The sequence below is a fragment of the Prionailurus bengalensis genome, chromosome E1 (assembly GCF_016509475.1).
Source record: "Prionailurus bengalensis isolate Pbe53 chromosome E1, Fcat_Pben_1.1_paternal_pri, whole genome shotgun sequence".
Classification (NCBI taxonomy): Eukaryota; Metazoa; Chordata; class Mammalia; order Carnivora; family Felidae; genus Prionailurus; species Prionailurus bengalensis.
In genome coordinates this window covers 59,580,642-59,590,073 of record NC_057347.1, presented here as the reverse complement: position 1 = coordinate 59,590,073, position 9,432 = coordinate 59,580,642, and the positions used below count along the sequence as shown (strand labels likewise).

General features: G+C 62.6%; 1 long non-coding RNA gene across 1 annotated transcript; it reads right to left on the bottom strand.

Annotated features, from left to right (window-relative positions):
• Positions 1-3,340: 3,340 nt before the first annotated feature.
• LOC122485931 lies at positions 3,341-8,194 on the bottom strand. The gene is made up of 2 exons (XR_006297984.1): positions 7,790-8,194; positions 3,341-3,748 (listed from the first exon to the last, which is right to left on the bottom strand). It is a non-coding gene; the product is annotated as an uncharacterized LOC122485931 (long non-coding RNA).
• Positions 8,195-9,432: the final 1,238 nt, after the last annotated feature.

Here is a 9,432-nt window from a genome sequence, read left to right as displayed (position 1 = left end):
GGCTCTAAGAACATCTCCTTTGAGAGGCCCCAGCCAGCTCCCGAGAGGCCGGGTGTCCTTGTGCCCCTTGGCCTGGCAGGACGGGCCCCTCTTGCTGCTGCCTGGATCCCCCCACCCCCCGCAGCAAAGCCAGCCTGGCACCGGGGACGATGGAAGAAGGGGAAGAAGAATCAGATGCTGCTACTCCTGGATGACCAGGGTCCGATGGGTTCCCCAAGGCAGCTCGCAAAGGAGGGGTCCCCTGGGAGGTAGACCCCCCCATACACTCCTGAGTGGTCCCAGCCCCCTCCACCAGGGAGGGTGTGAGAAGCTCAGACTGACCAGATCCCTGCCCCCCAGGCCCTGGAAGCCTCCACCCCTCTGCCCCAGGTGAGAGCAAACTACGGGGGTGGGGGAGGGGAGGGGCGGTCTCAGGAGGCTTCGGGGTCACCTGTGATGCCTGTTGAACGGCAGGCCCCCCAAAGCCAGATGCGTACCCCAGCTGAGTGCCTGGGACTGCGGCCTGGATCCCGGGCCCGGAGCGGCAGGCAGCTGCCAGGCGGGGCTCGGCCGCCCTGGCCCCAGGCCTGTGTGGGTGTGGGAGGGAGTCCAGCCACACCTGTCCCGCCGCGGGCCCTGGGGTGGGGTTTCCCATCTGTGCTGGAGCCTGGTCAGGTTTCTCACTTCACCCCAGGGCAGGGGCACATGGGCCCTAGCCAGCTCTGAGTCACCGCCCAGCCTGTGGCCTGCCTGCCAGGGCTCCTGACGGACAGGAAAAACCTGCGGGAAGGGGCCGGGCTGGGAGCATCTTCACTGCACCTGCAGGTGGGGCAGGATGGAGGGGCGCCCTCGGGCCCCCAAGGGGCGGCTCCCCACCCAGCCGGCTCCTCCCCTCTGCTCCAGCCCAGTGGCTCAGGACCATCCGGGCCCCTTCGTGGTGGGAGAGGGGGTGCACTTCCCAAACCTGAGTCACGGCAGGCCTGACTGTCCCCAGACCCTGTGCCGCTGCTCACCCCCACGCCTCCTCTAATTTTCGCAGGCTTCTCTTTTACCTGATCTCTTCCCAGGCGTTAATATCTGTGAAATCGAAGGCGTGATGTGTTGTTTTCCCTAACGCATGCAAAAGAAATCATGCATTTAAAAATGTTTTCGGAGCCATCTGTGGATCATGTCAGGCAGTCCAGCCTGGGGGAAGGCGAATCCCTCCTTTGGCAACGCAGGGCCCAGAGAGGGTGATCTGGGAAAGGGATTTCCCAAGGGACAGCCCCAGAGCGGGGAGGCCCCGGCCTCGAGTCCAGTCTGGAGCCCCTTGCCTCGCCCTCGCAGGCCCGGACCCTCAGAATCAGCCTCTCTGAGCAGCTGGGGTCCCCTCCGCCCTGGGAACAGTATGAAGGCCAGAGCATCCCAAGCAGGCTCCCCATGGGCCCCACACACGCCCACGCCTTCCCTGAGATCACTTGTTTGGGCTGCTCGGTCATCTCCAAACCCCCCCTTCTAAGCACTTCTTTGTCTCTCCCAGGGTGAGGCAGAGAACCCCAGTGACCTCCTCCGTCCCTGCGAACCCCAGTTCGGAGACACCAGCGTGGCCACATGACCAGCTTTGTCCGGGGCTCCGAAGGTCAGGGGAGCCGCACACCGTTGGCCAGGCCCAGGCCCAGAGCCAGCGCTTTATGCTAAGGACCCAATCCCTGGTGCCCTGCTGGAAAAGCAAGCGTGAGGGCGGAACGCAGAGGGCGCCCCCTGCTGGACAGAACCGTGGGACGCACCCGGCCTCCTCCCCTGGGCGGCTGGCCAACCCCGAAGCCCTCGAAGCCCTGCTCCCTTCTTTCACAAGGACGGATGAGTGAGCCCAGTCGGTCAGGCAGGGAGGAAGGGGGGAGGTCCGCGCCCTCTGCTCTCCACCTCTCCCCGGGGCCCCTCCTCCAGGCTGCTAGGTCCACTTCCCAGCCTGCTGGAAGGCCTACCCTGCCCGGGGTCCCTTGGGAACAGCTTAGAGGGGGCAAATGAGCTGGACACAGCGTTGACAGAGTCCCCGAGACACCTGGGCCGGTCTGGGTGGGCTAGGGCCAGCCTGTCGTGGTCTATCTTCCCCAGAGGGAGACTGCGTGTCATGAGACTGACGTTACCAAGCACTGGTGACTGGCGACCAACGCGGGGCTCCGTGCCGGGCCTGCCTCCACACTCAGTGCCCCCCAACAGGGGCATGCTGTTCTACCCACCTTCGACAGATGGGGAAACCGAGGCACAGGGTGATGAGTCACCACTGGGCTGGGCTGGGCAGGGGTGGAGGGGAGAGTGTCAGAGCCAAGACGGAGAGGCAGGCAGGTCCACACTGCTGCCTGCAGGGCACTCCCCCGCCCCCCCCCCCCCCCCCCGCCGGCCTGGCTGTGGCTGTGGCTGTGTGGCCATCTCCCACCTCCACAGATTTGCCACTGGTCCACGAGAGGGAAGGGAGACAGAACCTCTTTTTTTTTTTCAAAGACTAAAAATGGGTTGAAAGAGGAGGGGGGGTTCGTAGATCTAGCCACACTACTTCTGGGCCTGCACCCCAAAGAACCAAATGCAAGGCCTTGAATGGTGTGCCCTATCCATGTAATTAAGGGACCTGTGCTCAGCCTTAAGATGGAATGACGTGGGGCGCCTGGGTGGCTCAATCGATTAAGTGTCCGACTCTTGGTTTCGGTTGAGGTCATGATCTCTCGGTTCATGGGCTCGAGCCCCACATCGGGCTCGGTGCTAACCGCTCACAGCCTGCTTGGGATTCTGTCTTCCTATCTCTCTGCCCCTCCCCTGCTCGGGCTCGCACTTTCTCTCTCTCTCATATGTGTGTATATATATATCAAAAATGAATAAATTAAATTAAAAAAAAAAAAAGAAGGAATAGCACGGGTGAACTTGATGGCATCACGTAAAGCGGAAGATTCCAGACAGAAAAGGACAAACGTCCAACCCGCTGTTACGAAATGTGTAGGGCAGGCGAATTCAGTCCGAAAGTAGTGTGGAGGTTACCAGGGGCTGGGGGGAGGGGGATGGAGAGTTATTGCCTAATGGAGACCGGGTTTCTGTTCGGGATGATGAAAATTTTGGAAATCGATAGTGCTGACAGTTGCAAACGTTGTGAATGCAGGCAAAGGCACTGAGTTCTGCACTTAAAAACGGTCACGATGGCTGGTTATATGTTATATATTTTTTGCCCCAATAAAACAATGGTTTAAAAAGGAAAGGGCCCAGTGAGAGGCATATAGGGGGTCCCGGCGGCCCCCCCTCCCTGCACCATCCCTCTTGAGGGTCAAAGCCCCGAGCCCACCTCCTTGGTGGCTCCCTGACAGGCGAGCCCAGCTCAACAGGAGACAAGAAGCAATCCTGTCCACTTTGTTTTGCTTCAAAGATGGATGGGGAAGGGCGAAACCATTGGCACAAATAGGGGCCTGGGATGGGCGGCGGGAACCCCACAGCAGGGTTTTGGGGTGTGCTGTCGTCCTCTCTGTCCAGTCTCATAGCTTCTCTGTCAGCCGGCCACCACCTGAAGGCCCGTCAGGGGCCGCCCTCGGCCTGAGGGCCACTGCAGGAATGCGAGCCCGAGTTAGACCCTTGTTCCAACACCGGCAGCTGTCTGCTGTTGGGTACCCCGCGGCCTTCCTGGGCCACTGAGTCTGCACAGAATCGCCCCCCGCGTGAGGGATAATGGTCTCCGTGTGTGAGCCTGAGACACGGGCTCCTGGTGGCTCCGGGACGTGACTGTGGCATTTCGATAACTGGTACTCAGCTCCTGCTGTAACAAAGCCTCCAGTGTCACTTCTCAGGCTTTACTGAGTGCTGCAGGCAGGGCACAGGCTTTGTTTGAATCGACTCCATTGTTCCCAAGCCGTGCAGCCTCAGGGCAGCTGCTTAACATCTCTGAGCCTCACTTTCCTTACTAAAAAGTAGGGTAGCATCTACATCCCAGAAATGTGTAAAGTAGTTTAGGAAAAGCGCTTATCTGTATGGCACCCTGATTATGGAATCTGACCTCTCAAGGGTGGGTCATAGGTGAGGCTCTCTCTGTGTCGTGGGTTGAATGGTAACCCCAATCCTCCCGAAAAGAGAAGTCCACCTGGAACCTTCGAGTGTGATCTTTTTCGGAAAAAGCATCTCTGTCAGGTCAGGCTCAAACAACTGAGGGCGGATGTGGGGAGCCCACTGTTCCGCCATGTTTCCTCCTAAGACACACTGTTCGCCCTCAAGGCCAAGCGCTAGGGCCACCGCGGGGGCCGTGCAGGCTCTTGGGAAGGAGTCCCGATGCCCACTACTGCAGTATAGCTCACTTGAGTGTTGCAGGAATCACTCAAGTCATGTAGCCTTGCGGGCTTTGAAGGTTATGTGTTATTTCTGCAGTGAGCGGACGAATATTCCCCACGGGACACAGTCTGAGGCTGAAACAGCCTGGAGAGAGGGCACTGAGGACTCCCTGGGCCCTCAGACCCCGGGCAGGGTTTGGCTGACCCGGCTTCAGCCCCAGTGTGGCCCCAGCTCCCCGGCCAATCCTCTGAGGCCCGGATGGGCCATGACGCGAGGGGCTGGCCCTTCCAGCTCTGCCCCCCAGAGGAGGGTGGGGGTCCCAGAGGAGGAGGAGCCCTTGCGGGTGCCCCCACCTGTCCTGACCATTCTCACTCTGCCCGCCCCCCCCCACCAGGAATCAGGCCCCGGCAGCAGCGGCCTTGGCCTGAGTGCCTGGGTTCGCGCGCCGGGCTGCCCAGCCCCACGGGTGTGGAACCGATTTATTCGGTAGCTTTGCTGCTGATTAGTTGCAGGTGAGTGGATGGCACGTGGTTCATGTTGTAACAATATTTTGGGACAATTAGATTGAAACCACATTGTCGGGGGGTTGCTGGCAGCTCGCCCCAGCGCTGCACTCTGTGTGCCCTTGGCGGCTCCTGAGCTGGCCGGGCCACCCCGTCCCTCTTGGGGCCCCAGGGCTGCCGGGCACGGGGGCCGGGCCTCCCATCCGCACCCCCGGCCGGCTCTCCCCGCTGGCCTCCCGCTGACCTCGGCCTCCAGTTGCTCCGGAAAACAAGTGCTGTGGGTCTCCCAGGGGAAGGGGAGGGAGCTGGGGGGCCCCGGGTGGGACTGCCAGGCTGGATGGCCACCGCTTTCCCCCAGACGTGATCTCAGCACAACCCTGCCCCTGCCCTGCTCTCCGCCCCAGTCAACGCACCGCTAGACTGCAGGCTCTAGGACGGAGGTCCCAAACCCAGTGACCCCAGAGTAGGAGGAGGCAGTCTTGCCCCCAGCCCAGCACCAGGCCATCCCTCTCGCCACAGGGGGCAGGGGACTTTGCTTCCTACATACCCCCTGGGAATATGCTGAGGGCTCAGGGTCCGTCCTATAACGGGTGGGGGCTGCAAGGGGACCCCTAAGGCCAGGCCCAGGCTTAGGAAGGGGGACGCTGATACGGTCTGAGCACAAGGTGGGCAGAGTGGGACCCGAGGCATGTTCCTCACTCCAGGAACAGCCAGCAGCACCCCTGGGGAGGGCCAGGGTAACAGTGATGGCACCTGTAGACGGGGATTTTACCCCCAGACAAAGTCCACTTAGAGTCTGGGCACTTCTACAGGATGAGAGGTGATGGGGGTGGAGGTGTGGCCTCAGGGGCTCAGACCCTTCCCTCCCTTCTAGAGAAGCTTGGGGGTCATACTTTGGGCAACAGCCCCGGCCCAAAGCGTTCTGGGATAGCCTCTGGGATGGGGGTGGGGTGGGTAAGGGGCCCTGGGCCCCACTTCTCAGCCCTCAGACAGGTGGGTGCTCCTGGGGCCAGGATCTTCCAGCCTGCTGGGGTGGAGGGGTGCCCCAGGGGCCAGACCCCTGGCCCAGACACCTGCAGGCCTCCCAGGACCCCTTTAGAGACAGGAGGGTGTGGGGCACCCCCTTCCTCCCCCCACACCAGGAGAACCATGGTAAGGAGAACATTTGCCCTTTGCAACCAGATGACAATGTTTATCGGGCTCCTGATTTAATCTCAATAGGGCTCGTTAGCAGTCTCTATGTTCTAATGCTTCCTGAGCACTTACGAGTAATTTTTCCAACTGGGACTTTCCTGGAGCTCTGCTCACTTACCCACTTTAGCCCCTGCTCTTCCTTCCCTGGGACCCCAGGCTCTGTCCGGCCAGCCTTCCACTCTGGGACACGGGCCAGTTCTGGGGACCAGACAGAAACACAGCTCCCGGGGCCCAGGTGTGCCTGACGTCCGGGAGGCCGCCTGGCAGGTCCGCGGCACACATGGGGACGCCAGCTCTCCCCTCCAGTCCCCCTCTCTGTCCCTTCTCGGCCTCCCCGTGGCTCCATCCTGGGAGGCCTGGCCTCGCTCTGGGGCTGGAGGCTTGGCGCTGTGGAGGCCTCTCTGATCTCTGGGCCTTTCCTCCCATGAGTGTCTCTCAGAGTGACACTGCTCGGTCTCTGTGTCTGTGTCCTACCGGAGCCCCCGTCCTGGCCCAGGAGCGAAGAGGGGAGAGGGGGTGTGAGGGCCGGGGAATGGCTTCTGACCACGTCCTGCTCGGCCCCTGTCCCCGGGGGGGCAGGAACCTCTCAGCCTTCCTCCCTGGGGCTCTCTGCTCTACTTCCGGAAGGCACAGTGAGGACAAGAGGCCGGCCCAAGCCGCCCCCTCTCCGGGTCTCCCCGGAGGAGATCTCCACGGCCCTCTAGAGCCCCAGCGCCCAGCGGGCAGAACACATTCACAGGATTCCTGGACGGCGGAGAGAGACACCTGCTCTCTCTTGAGCAGGGCTCCCGGCTCCGAAGTAGGAAGCGCTGAGACCCACCTTGTCACCAGACCTGCGGTGCCGAAGCCGGGACTGGACCCGGGCCCTGAGAGCCAAGTCAGCGGTCCCCTCTCCCTGCCGCATCGGCCATCGTGGGTGACAGCAGCCCCGTCCCAATGGCTCCGGGCCGACACCGGCCAGCGCCCTCACGCTGGCGTGCAGCCTCGTGAGGCATCCCAGCGTGTCTGCAACCGTGGGGAGCCCCGACCCCCAACATAAGAGCTCCTTCCGCCTCCAGCCCCGGACAGGGCCTCGCCCGAGTAGACGTCACGGGTGCTTGTCACGCTGTCTGTGGACGTGCACATACCTTGGGTGCCCCCAGGGTGACCTCACACTAACCGGTGTGGGACAGGAAGCAGGAAAGGCGGCGAGGCCCCCGTAGGTGCAACCAGCCTCGGCTGCAAGTGGGGGTCCCCTGGGAACTGAGTCCCCTCAGCCCTGGGACTTTGGACTGGCAGCCGGTGGCCTTGCTTGGGAGTGGACGCTCTCCCTCCAGCCCCAGCTGTGCTGTGACAGGCCCCAAGCCACAGGCCCACGTTCTCACGGCCCGGGACCTCATGCAGGCAAGGGTGACGCCGTGGGACACCCAGGCCCTCGCCAGTCCTCACTCGGCCACCAAGGGCCCCCCGTGCAGAGTGGAAGGGAGGCTCTCAGACAGTGTGGGTCTTGCCTGCCTGGAAGGGGCTGAGGCACACACACACCTCTCCTTCTGGTTACAAAGTGAGGCCCGGGGGACACCTCCCAGCACCGGCCCCTCTGCTCAGGCTTCAACTTCAGGGTGTCATGCAGGTGGGGCAGGTGCACGGCCGAGGCTGGCCAATCCAAGCAGGACACACATGGGTCGCGTGATGCGCTGGGGTGGGTCTGGGCTGTGGGCTCAGCTCCTGGCAACACCTGGTGGCCACAACCAGGGTAGGCTTGCCTTCTCGGCGTGGCCCCGGGACCCCCCTCCCCCTGCCCGGAAGCAGTGCTGGGAATTGGAAACGCAGACACCGTGGCGCACGGACCTGCTTACCTGGAAGCTCTGTGGCCGGGCCGCTGGTGCGGTGCCTGCTTGGGGGTGAGACCCTGGGTGGCACGGCCAGCAGGGCCTCCCGAAGCTGCTGCGTCAGGCAAGACCCTGGAAGGAGCTGGCAGGAAAAGGTCCTTTCAGGAAGAGGGTGGGGCCCCTGGGGCTCACATGACCCAGCCTGTAAAGCATCTGTAGGTTCGTTCGTAAGAAGGGAAGCCTGGTGGGGGCGCCCGGGGGGCTCAGCCAGTTAAGCACTCAACTTCCGGTTAAGCATTCAGCTTCCGGTTAAGCATTCAGCTTCCGGTCAGGGCATGGTCTCACGGTTCACGAGTTCGAGCCCCGCGTCGGGCTCCGTGCTGACGGCTCAGAGCCTGGAGCCTGCTTCGGATCCTGTGTCTTCCTCTGTCTCTGCCCCTCCCCTGTTCGTGCTCTCTCTCTCTCTCTCTCTCTCTCAAAAATAAACAAACAGTAAAGAAAAAGAAGAAGAAGAGAGGCCCTGGGCTGGGGAACTACATGGACAGTTGCAATGTCGGAGAAACGAAGACTGAGAACTGGGCTCCAGTGCCTCTGCCTTGCTTTGCTGGGCTAATGCCAGGGCCGGGTGTGACGGGTGCCACACCACCCTCTGTGTGGCCGGGTGCTGCGTGCCCTGGGTGAGGCCACTCAACCTCTCTGTGCCCGTTTCCTTGTGACGGGCCCCCCACCCCCCTACCCCCCCACCCCCGCCGCAGGGGTTCCTGGTGAGCAAGTGCGAGGGATGCCCTCAGAAGGGGGCCTGGCACCGTGAGGGCCCTGGTGCCCGTACGTCCTGAGAGTCCGAGGACCTCTCTCGTCAGGGGCCAGCGGGGCTGCAAAGGGCCGGCCTGCGCATCGGACCCTTGGGGCTCCTCCTAAATGTGCGCGGAGGGCCACTTTCCCCAAAAAGGTCTGCCCAGAGCTAAAAACGAGGGCACCCCAGTTTCCTCTGCCAGCGCCTAGCTCACCCCAAGCTCTAACCTGGGTCTCTCTCGCTGTCCTCACGCTGCTTCGTCCTACAGACTCTTCTTTGCTAGAAAGTTGGTGTCACGCGCCCTTTCGATGCTGTGGCTGCGGGTCTCCCTGGGCCAGCACCCTTCCGCCACCAGCCTGGGCGGTCTGGGGTGGGGGAGGGGAGGGGGGGAACTTGGGCAGGGGTTGTCCTCGAGTGGAGGGGGGGCGGGGGCACTAGGCTGCCCAGGACAGCCCCCACCACGTTAATTGCCTCCACTGCCCACAGCCCGTGCAGGGAGCAGGCTCCCCCCCCCTTCTCCCCCCCCCCCCCCTTGCCTCACTGCAGAGCAGCAGACACTGGGACACTGGCTGCTTCTGGGGAAGCGTAAAATCACAGACTCAGGCACTCACCCTGGGTGGACTCACCCCTCCCCGTAAACCGGCCACACTTGAGGCTGGACCGGCTCTTGCTGTGAGCTGAGGTGTGCGTTAGGAGGTGGTGTCCACGGGAGGTGGTGGGTATGGGGGAGCCCGCGTGAGAGGGACAGATGAGAACAGAGAGCAAGGATATCCAGAGGAGCCCTGGGCAGAAGCAGAGGCAGGAGCTGGCGTCTCTTGCAGGGGTGAGCCCCTGGGGACAGGCCATTGGGAGAGGTCCCGGCAGGGGCACTGGACAA